Source organism: Nanorana parkeri, unplaced genomic scaffold, assembly GCF_000935625.1.
Source record: "Nanorana parkeri isolate BGI_ZX_2015 unplaced genomic scaffold, ASM93562v1 scaffold471, whole genome shotgun sequence".
Taxonomy (NCBI): Eukaryota; Metazoa; Chordata; class Amphibia; order Anura; family Dicroglossidae; genus Nanorana; species Nanorana parkeri.
In genome coordinates, this window is record NW_017306739.1 from 1 (window position 1) to 19,446 (window position 19,446).

Sequence of the window (19,446 nt, forward strand, 5' to 3'; positions counted from 1 at the left end):
AGAGAGAGAGAGAGAGGGGAAGAGAGAGAGAGAGAGAGAGGCGAAGAGAGAGAGAGGGGAAGAGAGAGAGAGAGAGGAAGAGAGACCCAGGGTTCTAATGAAAGGTCTGCCTTGTCGAGCTTGCCAAATGGGCACATAACATCTGGTGACTGCCAGTCAGAGATGTACAACAGATGGAGCTACTGCACATGGCCAGAAGATCCTTGACCAACAGTCTAACTCTTGCCACTGCACCTGGGTGGCTATCGGCTCTTGGGCTTCTATAACCTTGGACAAATATAACCGGAATAGGTTATAGAAGTGAATAGCCACGCCGACACTGTGGCAAATGACAGTTCGACAAGGATTTCCTGGCCATGCGCACTAGCACCATCTGCTGTAGATTTGCTAGTGGCAGTCACCCGATGTCGACCTCTCCAACTGATGACGTCACAAGTTGTAACTTTCTATGGAACAGTGGACGCCTATCACATCCCAGAGGAGCAGCTCTCTCTGCTCACCGTTCCAGCAACCTGGATGACACCTCTCTCCCCTGCCGGCTTCAGCACTCCATTGGCTCCTTGGATCCCAGCTGCATCTACACATACAGGCCAATGAGAGCAGTGGGGATCCAGAGGAGAAGCTGCAGGCTGTGCCACCCCTGTCCTCCCTGCTGTGCTGCACCCCCTCTCACCAGCACCCAAGGCAAGTGCCTCATTTCCCCTTCAGAAGCGTAAAAGCTCTTAACATTGAACAGGTGCAATGCTACTCACCCACAGACTCGCCGACTTCAGGTGGTAGAGGGGATTGGGTCCTCTGGGGCGATACCAGCCCCTGGCTCTCAACAGATGCTAGAAAGAAAAAGAACAAAACGATTAATACATCTAAGCAATTACCTGAGATGTCAACAAAACACACATGGCAACACACAATCACATTTGATTTGTAATTCTGACTTTGGTCATGAACCACCCTCTGGCTTACTGATTGCCTGGGGAGATGGGATTCGATTCTAAGAGGACTAGCTTCACCTTCCTTGTGCCACTGCAAGGCAGCCTTGCTTCCTAAACAATCAGGAAGCTGGGTGACAGGGCATGATTGCTCAGGAAGCTGGCTCCATGTTTCCTCGCAGCACTGCCAGTCAGAGTGAGATCTCCTTCAAACCTGCATTTCCGTTATCAGGCTAACGCTAGTAGAATTTGGTTGAGGACAAGTACTCAGCAAATGCTTGGTATTGCCATATGTGTATCCATACTTTGCTTTCGTATGGGGATGTGGACCCTACAGCAAAAAGATGATTGAAGAAGCAACTTACATGTCCCCGTGCTCCTCTGTCTTTGTTCGGCGGAGCACCCAGGGATCTATAGAGAAGATGTAAAGCATAACATAATTTAGTAAGCTTATTTCCCCACAACCAACATAAAAAATATCAACACTTATCTCCAAAGGGGAGCCTACAAAACCTACATGAAAGATGCCTAGTTGGGTGTAATCGCATTATAGATATACCCATTAAAAAGGAAGAAAAAAAACTGAGTTAGGTACCTGGTAACTCGGTTTCCAGGAATCTTCCAGGACAGCATCTGAGAGATAGTCTCCTCCCACCTGAAACAGGAAACACATCACATACACCAAATAAAAGGGTGCTTACCCCCAGCATACCTCAGTTAATTTAATAGAACCGAAGGATACCCATAAGCTTAGAGATATACATATTCCCAGGGGTTTTATCCATCTGGCTATTGTACCCTTAGATGCCCTTAGGCCCTTTTTAGCGCCCGAAAACAGGAGTAATAGATTATTGGACTTCCTCCAGCTACTGGTTCTGTCCAAATACTCCAGAATGCATCTGCTGACATCAATGCCCGTCAGTCTCTCTTCTTCCGATGTAACTGGGTTAGGGTGGAAGGAAGGGATAACTACCTCCTGTGTGCGATGAAACGTGGAAGCCACCTTTGGCAGGAACCCTGGGTCTGGCTTGAGAATAATTCTGTCTGCATGAATAATGCAATAAGGTTCAGCCATGGAGAACGCATGAATCTCGCTTACCGTTCTGGCTGATACAATCGCTATCAGGAGAGCCACTTTTACTGTGAGAAGTTTTAATCGAGCAGTCCCCGATAGGCTCAAAGGGGGGCCCAAGGAAACTTTGGCGTACCACTGACCGATCCCAAGATGGATAGCTATTAACCGGAGGTGGTCTATGGCGGCCAGTGGCCTTCAGGAACCTCTTGATCAGGGGTTCCTCAGCTAGTCTAGTCTCCAAATACACTGAAAGTGGCGACACTTGCACTTTGTATCCAAATATTCAAATATTTATTGGGTTTTCAAGGTAGTAACAATCAGCATGTTATACAGTGTTTGCCGCCTACAGAAGTCCACATAGGCAACCTAATGCAATCAATAGTATGTCAATGCAAGCACTACAAATCAACATTAATGCAATAGAAGATAAAAGGAAATAGTAGGGAAGAAAGGGAGACAAGTAGGGGGGGGGGGGTCCATCAGTCGGTCAGCTTCGATTGGGATTCGGGTCCATTCTACAGGTCTGTGGTTCATTGCTGAGGGACACACATTCATTACCCCTTAACTCTATAGACCACATCACAGGCGGTGGAGGGTGTCGACATCCAGATCAGGGTGATTATGTAGAATCCAGGGTTCCAAGACTTTAAGAAATTTGGCATATGTATCCGTTAGGACACGACAACCTTTCGTTTAAGAGAACATTATCCAACCTATTGGTAAACTCCCGGTATGGGATAAATTGTTTTTTCCAACTTCCTGCCAAAGTCAATTTGGCAGCAATGAATATTTGGTGAGCTAGGGCACCCTGAGATTTATTCAGTCCTGGTACTGAGGCATGGAGTAGAGCCTGTGTTGGGTCTTTAGAGATATTTTTGTCGAAAAGAGTCGAGAGTAAACAAAATATTTTGGTCCAGAACCGGGCAGCGAAGGGGCAGGACCACCAGGTATGTAACATGTCCCCTGGGGTCGAGCATCCCCTGTAGCAGTTAGTAGAAGATGGATATATTCTAGCTAGACGAGTTGGGACTAGGTACCACCGAAACAATACTTTATAGGCAACCTCAGTATTTGTCGCATTACTTGAACATCGGGAAATATTCTTCCACACCCCTTTCCAATCATCACCAGACCAATGCAAACCCAGGTCTGTGGACCATTTGTTGGAATAAAAGTGGAGATTAGTACGTGTTAGTGAATTCAAGGTGGAATATAGAACTGACACCTGTTGATGTCCCCCTGGTGCATAGAGGCAGATGTGCTCGAAACTGGTAAGTGGGGCATTTAGATGTCTACATAGAGGATACCCTGTGTTGCAGCTGAAGAAACCTAAACATTTCTGCATCTGGGATCTGTTTGTGTGTTTTAAGATAGGACCAAGTCAGTATGTCAGAGGATCGGTAGAATTCATACAGTCTAGTGAAGCCATTATCGGTCCACCACCTAAATATGGTCGGATCAGTGTATGCTGGGACAAATAGGAGGTTGCGAGACTAAGGGGAGAAGGGGTAAGGAAGGGGATATCAGACTGATTACTTCAGTGAGTCCCACACTTTCAAGGCATGTTTCATCAAAGGGCTAAGAGAGCGGGGTCTATCAACTGCCGGTAACCAAGGGAGCGTTTCGACACTTGCACTTTAAGCGTACTACGTGACAAGTTCAAATCCGCCCCTCTGTGTAAAAACTCCAACACCGCCACAACTACAGGTTTACCCCTCATTGCGTTAAGGAGCATCCAGGAAGAGACAGTCTTCCTGACCTTGTTGTAAATTGCGGAAGTAGTTGGTTTCCTACCAGTGAGCAGAGTGGCTATGACTTTGTCCGAAAGCCCTTTTTTTTAGTAGGATCTCCCTCTCAGAATCCAAGCCTCCAGATTGAGTGTATCTGGATGAGGATGCCGTACTGGACCCTGGGACAGCAAGTCCATGACTATCGGCAGAATCCAAGGAGGTTCCACACTGAGGTTGCGAAGAATCGCGAACCACTGTCTCTTTGGCCACCAAGGTGCCACAAGGATGAGGGTCAACCACTCCTGTACTACCTTCAATATGACTCTGGGTAACAGCCTCACTGGGGGGAAAGCGTATGCCAGCGGAAAAGCCCATGGGTGGGCAAACGCGTCCACTCCCAGGGCTCCGTCCCCCAGACACAGGGAAAAAAATACCTCTACCTTCCTGTTTTCCCTGGTTGCAAAAAGGTCTATATCTGGGGTCCCCCACTTCCTCCTCAGCATTAGGAACGTATGGTCGTTCAGTGCCCATTCCGACGTGCAAATGCGTTTCCTGCTTAGGAAATCGGCTAAGGAGTTCAGAGTCCCTTTTAGATGAACCGCTGTGAGGGATAACAGTTTGAGTTCCGCCCAGACCAGAATCTCTTGCGCCGGGGCCAGCAGATGCCGTGACATCGTGCCCCCCTGCCTGTTTATATAGGCAACCGCGGTGGCATTGTCTGACCGGACGGCCACAGATTCCAGTTTCGAATTTGACTAGGGCCAGTCTGATCGCTTTCAGTTCTCGGATGTTGGAGGATTTCCGACGCCAATCGGGATCCCACTTCCCTTGGGCTAAGTGCTCCTCCCAATGGGCGCCCCAGCCCCAGGCACTGGCATCTGTGGTGTTGTCACTTGCTGTGGCACCCTCCACAGCCTTCCTCTGTCCAGATTTTTCCTCCCCTACCACCAGGTGAGAGATGCCTTTACCTGACCTGGGATCTGGATACAGCGTCTCTTGTTCTCCGCCCCAATTCTGCAAAAGAAAAGCCTTAAGTGTTCTTGAATGGAGCTGTGCACAAGACACTGCTGGGATTGCCGTGGTCATAAGACCCAGGAGACGCATTATCACCCTGAAGGACACCCCGTTTGAAAGATACAAGGACAGAGTCAACTCCGCTATTCTTTCCAGTTTGTGCTCTGGGAGAAGCAAGACGTGATACCGAGGAATCTATACGCTACCCCAGGAAAGTAATATCCTGTGTTGGCTGCAGCTGGGATTTCTCCCCATTGATCAGCCAAACCAGACCCTGTAAGTGTGCAACTGCCAGGGAGAGCTCTGTACTGATATTGAGCCGTCCCGTGGGGTCCTTTTTTCGCAAATCTGAGGAGTTGCTGTGACTGTTCCCTGATTGGTATATGGAGATAGGCATCCTTTAAGTCTATTTTTGCTAGAAACACCAGCGGAGACAACAGGCTTCTTACTGAGTAAATAGATTCCATACGGAACCTCTTGTACCGAACCACTCTGTTCAAGGGTTTCAAATTTAGGATTAACCTGGCACTGACCGAGGGCTTTCTCCTTACAAAGAGATGGGAGTAGCATCCCATTCCCCTTCTGATACCGGACAGATTACTTCCTGGTCCATGAGGTTCTGCAAAGCTAGTATCATCGTTTGGGCCTTTTGAAAGGAATGTCATGAGAAAGCTGGCAGGAGCTGGTTTCAATAACTCTATCCTGTAACCCCACTGGATCAGGTTCAAGATGAAACCGCTGTTCGTGACCTCCTGCCACTGGGGGAGGAACAGTTTGAGTCTTCTCCCCCACCAAAGCCAGGCAGTTATTGGGGTTTTGCTTGGGCCTGGGAAAAACGAAACCCACTTTTGCCTTTCCCCTTCTTATAAGCCCATTTTTTTGCCCTTGTCCTGCTTTTTACCCCTTCTGTTCGTTGGGGCAAGTTGACCTCGAAAGGGCTTCCTAGGTTGTTTGTTTGCCAGGGGAAACCCTTTCTTTTTGTCCGAAGACCTGTCCAGAACCACCTCCAGCTCCTGACCAAAAAGCAGATCTCCTTCAAACGGTAGGCCATAGAGCCGGTTCTTTGACGCAACGTCCCCAGACCAGGTCTTGAGCCAAAGAGCCCTACGAGAAGAATTGATCAGCGCCGAAGCACACGCTGAAAACTTTATGGCTTCAACCGAGGAGTCTGCTACATAAGCAACCGCCTTGGAGAGACCCTGAAAAGATTCTGACACAGTTCCGCACTGGCTCCAGACTCCAATAGAGAATGGAGCTGGCCCAGCCAGACATCCAGTGTCCGGGCTATGCAGGTGGTGGCCAGGGTTGGCTTGAATCCCGCCACCGTGCTTTTCGTAAAAGAGAGTCTGCTTTCTTGTCCATGGGCTCTTTAAGTGCCCCCATATCCTCAAGCGATAAGTCGGTTGTCTTGGACACTTTGGAAAGGGAAGAGTCTAGTTTAGGGCATTTTTCCCAGACTCCGCAGTCGCTGAAAGGGAATCTCCGCTTCAGCCGAGGAGGAAAGTGCAGCTTCTCGGGATCAGCCCATTCCTTGAGGATGAGGTCTTTGAGGGATTGATGGACTGGAAAAGTCCTACCTTTCTTGGACTGCAGCCCCTTATAAAGGCCATCATGCACCGACAATTGGGTTTGCTCCTCCTTGATTCCCAAGGTTTCCCAGACCGCTTTCAGCAGTTAGTGTCAGATGCTGGAAAAATAAATCTGGAAGCCCTGACCTCCCCTTCCTCCGCAGATTCGTCCTCCTCCAAATTGGAGGAAGAATCCCCGGATTTTACGGTGTCCCGACTGGTACCGCTCTCCGAATACTTGCAGGTTTGAATCCCGGAAGGCCCTGGCAGGGCAGGATCTGGCCCCCGAAGGCCCGGGCAGGGCAGGATCTGGCCCCGAAGGCCCAGACTGATCCTGAATGACAGAACGCAGAGATTGAAAGGTCGCAACCTTCTCCTGCCTCATGCTGTCTAGTAAGCCCTTAAAATTCCCTGCAGATTCTTCTGCCACCAGCTTTTCTAAGCATGGCTGGCATAGTAGCTTTTTGTGTGAGGACGCTAATCTATCACCACAAGCGGCACACTTCCTGTACTTAGGACGTTAGCCTGAGGGCACGGCTATGGTCTTTTCTTCAGGGTTTCTGGCCTGAAACAACAAAAAAAACAAAGTGTAATTAGCCCTCCTAAGAGCCACTATGCCCCCTCAATGTACCCTTGCCCCTAAGGGGCCCCACCACCAAAGATACAGGGTAGTTTAAGGTGCAATGCACCTGCCTACCTTAGAGCTGGCTGCAGAGGGTTCTCCCAGATCAGTGGGTGCAGCAACTGTTGCAGAGTCTGCTGGCATGGTCGATTACCAATGCGAAGCTCTGCACTCTCTGCCCCCGCTCCGATTGTTCCCACCTCGTTTGGTGCCACAAGGTTCTCCGCCGGGTAGCTGGCCCTCTCTCCAGGGTCTGATCATTGGCATGGCCGAGCGGAGCGCATCCCTCTTATGGCTGGAGAGGAAATGCGTCATCTGACGCCACTTCCAGCCTCCACTTGCAGTACCGCCCCCAGCCTGTGATCGTCCGACACCACTTCCGCCGGCGGTGTCTGACGTCATTTCCTGTGCGCCTCTGCCCCACGAGCTCTTTTAGACTGAGGCGGCCGCAAAGAAACAGCCTGCAATGGCGCGGGGCTCCCCGCTGCTACTACACAAAAAAGTGACTTAACGAAAATGCGGCAGAGGTGGGGTATGTGGCCAAAATGACCGGCGGGCTCACTCCACTTGTGGGTGCACATGGTTAACGCTCCATCAGACCGCCAGAGTCCCTCTAGAAGGCAGCTGTAACCCCTGCTAGCTGGGAAAAGCTCAGCTGGGGCAGTCGCAAAAGGAGGATGGTTGCCCTCTTAAAAGAGAGAAAACCTCAGGGCCAATTCACCCCTAAGGGTAGGACAGGATGGGGACTGCCCTAGGGATCTTACCCCGGTATCTCCAAGACCGCTGGCCCCAAAGGAGATACCAGAGCTGCAGGCCCCTGCCACGTGCACGCAGGCCTATACAGAAAACAACAAATAATCTGTCACATTCTGTGGTGGTCCCATGCTGCTGTTAGGCCGAGGAAACACAAATAACTGAGGTATGCTGGGGGCAAGCACCCTTTTATTTGGTGTATGTGATGCGTTTCCTGTTTCAGGTGGGAGGAGAGACTCTCTCTCTCAGATGCTGTCCTGGAAGATTACTTGGGAAAATATAGCTATCTGACATTGGGCTAAGTAACATTTAAGCAGCGTGTCACAGTTCAATAAGCTGGGTCTGTTTTTTAAACCATTGGACTCCCAGTTCCTTGGACCTTCAGAGAGCATTTTTAGGGACATGAAGTGAAGTCAGGTGAGGGCACCAAAACTACAAATGCCAAAAACAGTGCAATTCCCACTTACTCTAATTTCCTACGTGTGCTAAAGAGGTGAGTGTGGGTGATATGGCCATTTAGGAACATTTAACACTTACCCACATCATCTTCATCATTGTCAGCTCCAGAGGAGGAGGAGGTGACTATTGTAGCCACCCTGGAAGGACCTGGTGTTGCTATGAAGGAGAAATGGAGTCAATTATTCAGACAGCAAAAATGAGACTAGGAACCTACATTGATGAATACTATATTATTAAACATGTGACCCTTGCCATACTTTGTGTGGGGATGAAGGCCTCTAATCATGTCCTAGGTAAGGGCTTGTTTTCGTCAATTAGCCTTAATTGGAGGGAGTTAGTTTGAAAGACCTCTACAAGACATGTACAATGTATTTTGTGCTTTGCCAGAGGCCAAAAAAATGACAAGGCCTGTGCTTGTGAAAAGCTATGCCAACTTTCCATCACCTTCTATATTTAGGGAGATGTGTAAACAGGGCAGGAGTGGTGAAGAATGTCGTCTCGTCCTGTACGTGCACATCCAGACGATATCTCGCTGCGCAGCAATCATGCATGATTCAACGTTGATTGCCGTGCGGTCAGGATTCGCAAAGGTGTGAACCGATTGCACTGTGTGCCTATATGTTCAAATGGCACACCAGGGCTCAAACAGCCGTGCATCATGTATTTTCCAAAAAAAAGGTACATGTACCTTTTTTTCTAGAAAATGATATACGGATTTTACCCCATTGAAATCAATCCGGCCGCGCAGCAATCGCTGCCTGCATTGTGCAGGACCACGCCATCCCAGGTCGCAGAGGGCTGCACGAGGCCTGAAACCTTCACTAATTTTGCTAACCATCTAATTATTCTCCAACGGAGTCAGGAAAACATTAAAAGAGGAACATACACTACAAACATTGCCAGTGGAGTCAGTCCCAGTGGGGTAGCCGATGCTCCTGCCCCAGAGCTGTGGGGGACCCACAGAGATCCAGGCCCATTCTGGCAGTGGCTTACCAAACTGGCATTATCAGCCCTACCCACATCTGCCCCAGCTCCACCCTGTTCCCCTTCCACATTTGTCCCCCCTGCACCATCCTCAATATGGGAGGCCAGTGAGATCTAGTCCTGGGGCCACCCCAAGACAAAAACTGGCACCAGGGCCCTTAAGTTCCATATGTCCGCCACTGAACATTGGACCTTGTGTCGATGAAGCAGTGTCCCTTTTGACATTGTGGATCCCCATTGTTGTAAAAAGTGGAAGGCACATATACACTTACAACACACAAAATGTTGATCCACACACAAAATGTGTATTTACCTCGGTCTTCCAGTGTGGCCATTGGGGGTGTTGCTGGGCTCTCATCTTCCTCCTCTGCAACCGTTGCCGGCACAGCCACGTCTTCTGTTTGAGGACACGGCAGCCGCCAGCCTCATCCAGCGCCCGCGCTGGGGAGGCCGCCCGATGTGCTCCTCTGAGGAAGGGGAGGTTTGTACAACCGCATAGCTCCTCCACCGCAGCACGCGGAGCCTTCCACCTCTGTGTCCGGATAAGGCTAGAAAAAGAAGAAAGGTGAGAATCAACAAGGTGTAGGTGTCAAGAGTACACAGTCTATGAAGGAAACATGTTAGACCCATAGGGGATGGAAGCATACTAAATGTAATACTTACGGGCTGTCAGGCCGGCCTGGATGTCTTTGAGGAGCTCCGGGCGGAGGAGGAGGAGAAACTGTTGGCAAGAAAAAGAAACAAACACATTACAACTTGTTTATTAGGAATAATGTGAAATATATCAGATATACATTCTGGTTTTCTCACTCTCACCCTTGATATATGTATATGTATGTATAGACGTGATGGCCTCAATGTTGGAGCCAAACGTGACTTCAACTTGAACATTGGTATTTGTTGTGTGTTTGGCAAAAACACGAACTGTCAGGGCATTCGCCACCCTGTTCATCCGGCGAGTGCCCCGCAAGGCTCTGTGTCTTGTGAAGCCCTGATTGGCTGAAGACTTGCACCTGACCACAGGTCAGGTGCAGGACTTACCCCAATCACGGCACAGATTATTGGGAGAGCCATGCTTGGGCATAGTCATGACGACTTTCCCCAATCAGGGCTCACCTGTCAGCTGTCGTACAACTGTACACAGTTTGGCAGAACTAGCTCCACCAAATAGGAAATATGTTGCTGGCATCTGTCATATTTCCATAGTGCGGAATGAGTCCGTGTGGAGCGGACAGGACGGGGGCATATTTAAAAAAAAAAAGCATATATCTGTAATGCTATTTTTACATTTGATTTTGCCAAAGCGTCCTCTTCATGGACAACGCTCGACTTTGTGATTGACCCCGGATGACATTGATGGATACATGTCTTGGGTGGTATATTTAGGAGAATACAAGACTGGTCCCAGATCTGTCTTCTCTTTTATCCGAACGGATTTCCTGCTGAGACGGGACCTTTTCTGGATGTTTTTATTTTACCCTTTAGCGATAAGGTATGGGTACAAGGGCCCCATCATCTGGGTGCCCACTTATTAAAAGGCTACCGTGATGTGAATAAGCCCCCTGCCTGCAACCCCACTACAAACAGCCCAGGGCTTTTTGGGGAAGAGGCCCTTGTCCCCATGGGCAAGGGATTTTAGGGGTGACCATGTTTTGGCAAACACATTTTTGATGGTGTGGCTCCTCCTTGCAATTACTAGCAGACCTTAAGGGTCTGGTCTGACTTTTGTGGTGACCCCCACACTTTTTAAACCATGGGGTCCATCCATACATTCCAAGCCGACCTAAAAGCTCAGGGATTGTTTTTTGGGATGAAAAGCACGCTTTAGCTTAAAAAAAAAAAAAAAAGAAAAAAAAAGAAATTTTTACTGCAGCATGTTCTATACATGGTACAGATGCACCACTTCACAGGCAAGTTGAGGAGGACCCCCCAGGCATGATATTTGAAAAGGAATTGATCCATTTTATTGATACCCTGTAAATGATGTTAAAAGCACTGCTGCTTTAACAATGGTATTTTGCAGCAAGTATGAATTGATTGCTTCCCATCACCAGGGCAGTCCCCAGATCCCCATCCCCTTGTTGCAGACACACATACATAAGGCTAAACACAGAGGCCTGCACATACATAGACCCACATATGTACTAAAGCATATTGCAACAAGCTAAACACAGCAGTCATGCAGATGTGCACATTAGCCCCGATATGCTGCTCCTGCACATGCAAAAAAAAACAAAAAACAATATACTCACGCATGCAGTGGTGTATTTTGGTTTTGTGCTGCCCTAGGCAAGATTAAACCCGGGCGCCCTCCCATCCCTAATCTAAATTAGTCCCACCCCTTCCGCTAGTTCTACCTTTGCAATAGCCACCTTCTCCATTTCTGGCTTGATGGGCTCCCTAGTTCTGCAGCTATAATAACCATTCTCTCCTGCCCTGCCCGGCTGTGTTGGTCTCTAGTTCTGCAGGTGCAACACCGATCTTCTGCCTTCATATGCTGGGCCCTCCAATTCTGCAGTTACCCATCTTCTGCCTCGGCCGCTGGGCTCTGTAGCTTGCCCTGCTCTAGAGACATAACCCGGCACAGAGCTTATAGGCCGCACTCCCCCGGACTCACCACCACGGAGGTGCCAATGAGCATGATGACCTTCTGGATCTCAGCCCTGGGGTCCTGCGGAAGCTCCTCCGCTGCCTGAAGTCAGAGATTTGGTGCTGGTTTCCCAGGGAGGTCCAGCGCATGAACTGCCAGTGCATCCGTATGAAAGTCACACACACACCAGTACATTGCCCAGCACGGTGACCAGGAAGAGGAAGGAGCTGCAGGCGCCATATATGTAGGAGTAGGCAGCATTAGTGTACATGTTGGTTTCCCAGTCAAAAGAAGCACAAAGTCCAGGAGTACCATCAGTAATTTATGAATAATTTATAATATCTTTTTTTTTTCTCTTACCTAACTGGTTTGGGGGCAGAATTTGTTTGGCGCCCCCCTGGAAAGTGCCGCCCTAGGCAAATGCCTAGTTTGCCTTGCAGCAGATGCACACATGCAATTACTGCCTTTTGAGCTTCCCCAAACAGAAGACGTGGCATCTCGGTATAGCAATCTGCCCAGCAGCTAAATCACCGTAGCACAACCAGGTCAAGCGCGAGTTCATGATGACGCACATCCAGTTTCCAGGTGCACGCAAACATCCGCTTATGGGACATGTTATGACCTTTGATTTGGATGATATTTTTGGGAGGGTGGATTTTGGATTGGAGGATGAGCTGTATTGTTTATCGATCATATTGGTTATTATCCTTTGACTCCTTTCCACAAAGATCACATTTGTTCTTGATTAACTGTCAAAGAAGCATAACAAAACATGCCTTTATTTTATGGCATATCACTGACTCAATCATATGAACGGTCTACACTTTTGACCATGAGATCTTTTTCACAAAAGGGTATTGGTAATATCTATTCATGGGTGATTGTGCAATGCTTGACTTCCATTTATTTTGTGTCGAGAATGACAGAATTTGATACCAAGTTCATCCATCTGTCCCACAACATAAACATTTTGGATGTGGATGGAATGATGAGTAGACTTCATTTTCTAAAGATTCATATCATTTGACAAAAGAATAGCAGACCTAGATCCATAGATCTGCTGGACATGCAATAAACTTCTTGAGCAGCAGCACAGCTTCCATATCCGTTTCTGTGTGTAAACAGACAGTGAAATAAATAAGAACTTAAGTCATTTAATTTGGCATTGAGGGCACATCATCATATGTCATAACAAAGAGCCCAGAGCGTTGCTATGCCCAGAGCGTTGCTATGCCCAGAGCGTTACTAAGCCCAGTGCATTGCTATGCCCAGTGCGTTGCTATGCCCAGAGCACAATGCGTTGCTATGCCCAGAGCCCAGTATGTTGCTATGCTAAGTGCGTTGCTGTGCCCAGAGCCCAGTATGTTGCTATGCCCAGGGCCCAGTGAGTTGCCCAGGCATAGCAATGCGCTTTGGGCAAAGCAACTCACTGGGCTCTGGGCATAGCAACACACTGGGCTCTAGGCATAGCAACGCTCTGGGCATAGCGTTGCTATGCCTAGTGCATTGCTATGCCCCAAGCCCAGTGCGTTGCTATGCTCAGAACCCAATGCATTGCTGTGCCTAGTGCATTGCTATACCCAGAGCGTTGCTATGCCTAGTGCGTTATGCCCAGAGCCCAGTGCATTGCTATGCCTAGTGCGTTATGCCCAGAGCATTGCTATGCCCAGTGCATTGCTATGCCTAGTGCGTTGCTATGCCAAGAGCCCAGTGAGTTGCTATTTTGCCTGAGCATAGCAACGCAGTGGGCATAGCAACGCACTGGACTCTGGGCATAGCAACATTGGTATGCCCAGAGCCCAATGCGTTGCTATGCCCAGAGCCCAATGCATTGCTATGCCCAGAGCCCAATGCATTGCTATGCCCAGAGCCCAATGCATTGCTATGCCCAGAGCCCAATGCATTGCTATGCCCAGAGCGTTGCCATGCCCAGTGCGTTGCTATGCCTAGTGCGTTGCTATGCCTAGTGCGTTGCTATGCCCAGAACTAAGTGCGTTACTAAGCCCATTGCGTTGCTATGCCTAGAGCGTTGCTATGCCCAGAGCACAGTGCGTTGCTATGCCCAGAGCACAGTGCGTTGCTATGCCCAGAGCACAGTGCGTTGCTATGCCCAGAGCACAGTGCGTTGCTATGCCCAGAGCACAGTGCGTTGCTCCGCCCAGAGCGTTGCTATGCCCAGAGCCCAATGCATTGCTATGCCCAGAGCCCAATGCATTGCTATGCCCAGAGCCCAATGCATTGCTAGGCCCAGAGCGTTGCCATGCCCAGTGCGTTGCTATGCCTAGTGCGTTGCTATGCCTAGTGCGTTGCTATGCCCAGAACTAAGTGCGTTACTAAGCCCATTGCGTTGCTATGCCTAGAGCGTTGCTATGCCCAGAGCACAGTGCGTTGCTATGCCCAGAGCACAGTGCGTTGCTCCGCCCAGAGCGTTGCTATGCCCAGAGCCCAATGTGTTGCTATGTCCAGTACATTGCTATGCTCAGAGCCCAGTGAGTTGCCCAGGCAAAGCAATGCGCTTTGGGCACGGCAACGAACATTTGATTTTTGCCTAAGGCCTCCCAAAGTCTACAGCCGCCTCTGACGGCCATTAAATTGCGTTTCCTCATATTCCTTTAGTGAAAGCCACAAAGGTGAGACAATTAGATTTTTTTTCCTATCATGATTGGACTTTGTAAAAATATTGCCCTTGAAAAAGCATCCACCCTACAGAAGAAAACATATCCTGCAAAATAGGCACATTACACCTCGGCCAACTAAACATGATCGGAAAGGAATCACAAGTAAGGAACATGAAAGTCATGCAATGATAAACATTGACACAAACTCCAAACATACATACATGGCCAGAGTTTACTCACATCCGATGGCAGGTTGTTCTGAGTTGTGCAAATTCACAGCAGATGAGGCAACATTTTGGGATGAGACAAACTCTACAAAATATCAGTGACAACTTCTTCACAAAGTATGGCAATACAAATAGGATGTTGACCAAAACATATCTATGGAGAGAGACAGACAGACAGAGACCGTGATTATGCATGTTACACCTGTTGGGAAATAAGGGTGTTAAAGCAAAAACCTCCTACTCATACAAAAAAGGAACATAGACAAGGCAAGCAATGCTTTCATCATTAACCACTTCAAGACCAGGTGTTTAGACCCCCTTCCTGGCCAGGCCATTTTTCAGTGTTCAGTGCTGCGATACTTTGACTGACGTTTATTCCGTCATGCAACGCTGTACTGAAATGAATTTTATACCATTTTTTGGGGACAGAATACGGTGAGGAGTACACATAGAAAATATTAACCTGTACATATAAAACCAAACAAACATTTTGGAACCTATGTCACATCAGATTAAAGCCAACATTTGACAATAAATGACACACATTTCCTATATGAGAAGTCAGCTTCTAGCAGAGTGTCCTGCACACAAACATGTCCATATGCATGAGAAGAAACCAGTGTGAGCCTTATGTAATGTCTGTTGGAGGCGTGTTCAACCATTTGGTGGTAATAGGCCTAATCAGCATGTGAGAAACAGGTGCACATTAACCCATCACATGCACTCGAGTCAGGGAAAAGGTGTTTGATGTGACTGTGGCTTTCTCCTTGGAGTAACATTGGAGCCTCTTGCATTGGTTATGTGAGTGAGCCGCAGGGCGGCTTTACACAGCCATGGTCCTGCCATCATACATTCTGGTCCAATCATGTTCTCCCCGCCCCCAACACATGGTTACACTAAGAATTCATGTAACATCCGAGTGCATGTGATTGACATTCGTTTTGGCAGAACATTAAATTCCTGTAATGCCAGTGGAGGAGGTGGCTTGCAGTGCTATTCCTTGGAATGTGCCACCCAAATGCCACTCTCACTCCCAATGCAAGTGACCACAGGGTTATGCATGCTACAAATGTAGTACATGCACGGCATTGTTGGAATTATAAAGTACGCATTGTTGAGGGGGGAAATGGGAGTGTTGTCAAGGAGTGCATCCAGGGTGCCATTGACATAAATGCCACCACATTGCACTTCTTGCACTATAAAGCACTCCTGGTAATTCCCCTGATCCCTCAGGTACTCAGAGTGAACGCATATTGACCTGGGTCACTACAGCAATTGGCCCTGAATGCACAACACACTACATGCACAGTCCTGCAAATTCACTGTAGCTGTGTGATCTCCAAGCTTATTTTTCTCATTTGAACAGAAATGCATGGTATTTGCAGGAGTGCATGTTGCCAAGAGCACTGCGAGTGAGAGGTGCTTTTGGTTTGCCAGGCAAGTGTATGACATGCTCCAAACATTCTGCAGTGTCCTCACATAACTAGCCTAAGTACACCCCAGCATGACACTGCAGGAGTGTGCTTATGCTAGCAAGCACTAAATCAGGCAAGGGGGTGAGGACACTACAGAGGTGTATAGATTCCAGTGTGTACCCACCCAGCATGATCTATTGGTGGAATGTATACACCTCTGCAGTGTGTACCCACCCAGCATGATCCATTGGTGGAATATATACCCCTCTGTACTGTGTACCCACCCAGCATGATCCATTGGTGGAATGTATACACCTCTGCAGAGTGTACCCACCCAGCATGATCCATTGGTGGAAAGTATACACCTCTGCAGTGTCTACCCACCCAGCATGATACATTGGTGGAATATATACCCCTCTCTACTGTGTACCCACCCAGCATGATCCATTGGTGGAATGTATACACCTTTGCAGTGTGTACCCACCCAGCATGATCTATTGGTGGAATGTATACACCTCTGCAGTGTGTACCCACCCAGCATGATCTATTGGTGGAATGTATACACCTCTGCAGTGTGTACCCAACCAGCATGACCCATTGGTGGAATGTATACCCCTCTGCACTGTGTTCACACCCAGCTTGATCCATTGGTGCAATATGTGCCAGCCCTCTATTCAGGCATATTCGCTCCTCACTATGGCCCGAGATGCCCCAGCAAGCGGCCCTCTAATATGCCTAATTAGAGGGCTGCTGCTGCCTGATTTCTGCAATAATGCGTCCTGGCATACCTGCTGAGCCTGCACTGACCGCCCAGAGACCCTGCTGACCGCCCAGAGCCCGCACTGACTACACAGAGCCCCTGCAGACCGTCCAATGCCTCTGCAGACCGCCCAGAGCCCCTGCTGACTGTCCAGAGCCCCTGCTGACTGTCCAGAGCCCGCACTGACTGCCCAAAGCCCGCACTGACTGCCCAAAGCCCACAGTGACCGCCCAAAGCCCACACTGACTGCCCAAAGCCCACACTGACCGCCCAAAGCCCGCACTAACCGTCCATGACCGCACTGACCACTGCACTGACCACTAGAGAGCCCACACTACCCACCTAAGCACCTGCACAGTCCCCCTAAAATCCTGCACAGCCCTCCTGAGACCCTGGAGACATCAGGCCATGAACCTAGAGCAATACAGAGTATGTAGTTTTATAGTATTCTTTATTGCCGGATAAAGTATTGCTGGGATTTGTAGTCCTCTATAGGTGATGGAATTATTCTGCAGTGCTTAACAATGTATTGCTGGCATTTGTAGTCCTCTATAGTCAGTGCCATTCTGCATTGGTTTATAATGTATCTCTGGGATTTGTAGTCCTCTATAGCTGGTGGTATTCTGCATTGCTGTGTAATTTATTGCTGGGATTTGAAGTCTCTCTACAACTTGGAGTCAGCGGCAGATCTACCAGGCTCACAGCTGCAGCTGGCCCTTTCGCTTCCCCACTGACTCCAAGCTGTAAAGAGACTACAAATCACAGCCCAGACAGAAGGAAGAGGTCCTTGGTGACCGTCAAGATTTCCATAAAAAGGCCCACCAAAATCCTCAGCATCCGGCCCTGGTGTGCAGGGATCTATTATATTTATATATTTTTTTATTAGATTGGGGGGGTGCCCCAATTTACACTTGTATAGGGAGCACAAAACCATAATACACCACTGGGTATCGGTAACCTAAAATAAGCCACAACATTGGTGTTAGTTGGTGGAAATTTATCCCCATATTTTTAGCATTGATAGGACCTATATCATTGGCTTTAAAGGGTTAAAAGTGGGGTTAAATAGTTCCTATATCATCTGAGTCAGTGGAGGAAAATATGCTCCATGTCGGATAGAAAGGGTGAAATATTTTTATTTTTTTTCATTATTATTTTTGTTGTCAGTATTAGAAAAAGAAATGTAGCATTGGTATCATTGGGAGCAAAAAGAAGCTCCATATTGTTGGTGTCAGTTGCCTGAAAAATAAGCTCAGTTATATATATAATCGTTTCTGCTGTTGTCTAGAAATAGCAACACATCTGGACTTTTGGTGCTTTGTCAGTGATGCAAAAAAAGTTGGGTTAAAAACAAAAAAAAAATGGTGGCTAGCTAGTCTATAAATACCTCCCATCTGTGCGCAGTAAAGGCCTTTGGCCTACTGCTGTGAGCACATAGAGTGCTGCTCCTGCATGCTTGGTAAATTTTTGTTTGAAATGTTCATCTTTACTAATATTTGATGTATTTCTCTTTGCAATGTTAATAATGCTACATTTTAAACTTTTTTTTTTTTACAGCACTGTGTTTTAAATGTTGCAAACTTGTTATAATGCAGTGATGCAAATCAAGTTGGTGAGAAAACAAAATGGCTAGCTAGTTCAGCTATAAATACCTCCCATCTGTGCACAGTTAAAGGTCTTGGGCCTATTGGTGTGAGCACATGGAGTGCTGCTCCTGCATGCTTGGTAAGTTTTTGTTTGAAATGATCATCTTTACTAATATTTGATGTATTTCCCTCTGCAATGTTAATAATAATAATGCTATTGTTTTAGGTTTTTTTTTTCTTCCTCCATTGTGTTTTATATGTTGCAAACATGTTATAATGCAGTGATGCAAACAAAATGGTGGCTAGCTAGTTCAGCTATAAATACCTCCCATCTGTGCACCAGTCTTTGGCCTACTGGTGTGAGCACATGGAGTGCTGCTCCTGCATGCTTGGTAAGTTTTTGTTTGAAATGTTCATCTTTACTAATATTTGATGTATTTCTCTTTGCAATGTTAATAATGCTACATTTTAAACATTTTTTTGCAGCACTGTGTTTTAAATGTTGCCAACTTGTTATAATGCATTGATGCAAATAAAGTTGGTGAGAAAACAAAATGGCTAGCAAGTTCAGCTATAAATACCTCCCATCTGTGCACCAGTCTTTGGCCTACTGGTGTGAGCACATGGCGTGTTGCTCCCACATGCTTGGTAAACTTAATTTATTAAAAAAACTAATTTATTTCTCTTGGCAATGTTACTTTTAATGCTACAGTTAAACATTTTTTGTTTACTGCACTGTTTAAATGTTGCAAATGCATATTATAATTGTAATGCTTTGTCAGATGCCAATAAGAAAACAATGGTGGCTATCTATAAAATACTTTATACATGGCAAAGGCCTTTGGCCTACAAGTGTGAGCACATGGAGTGTTCCCACATGCTTGATAAATTCTTGTTTGTAATTGTTTGCAAAAATGTGATTTACTTCTCTTGGCAATGTTGGTATTAAATACTGCAGTAAAAATGCTTAAACTGTAGCATTAAGTGTTGGAAAGGCATGTTAGTCTTAATGCTTTGTCAGTGATGCAGATAAAGTTGGGTGAGAACATGTTGGCTATAAATATTCCCATCCATGCCTTTTGGTCTTTGGCCTACAGGTGTGAGCATATGGAGTGC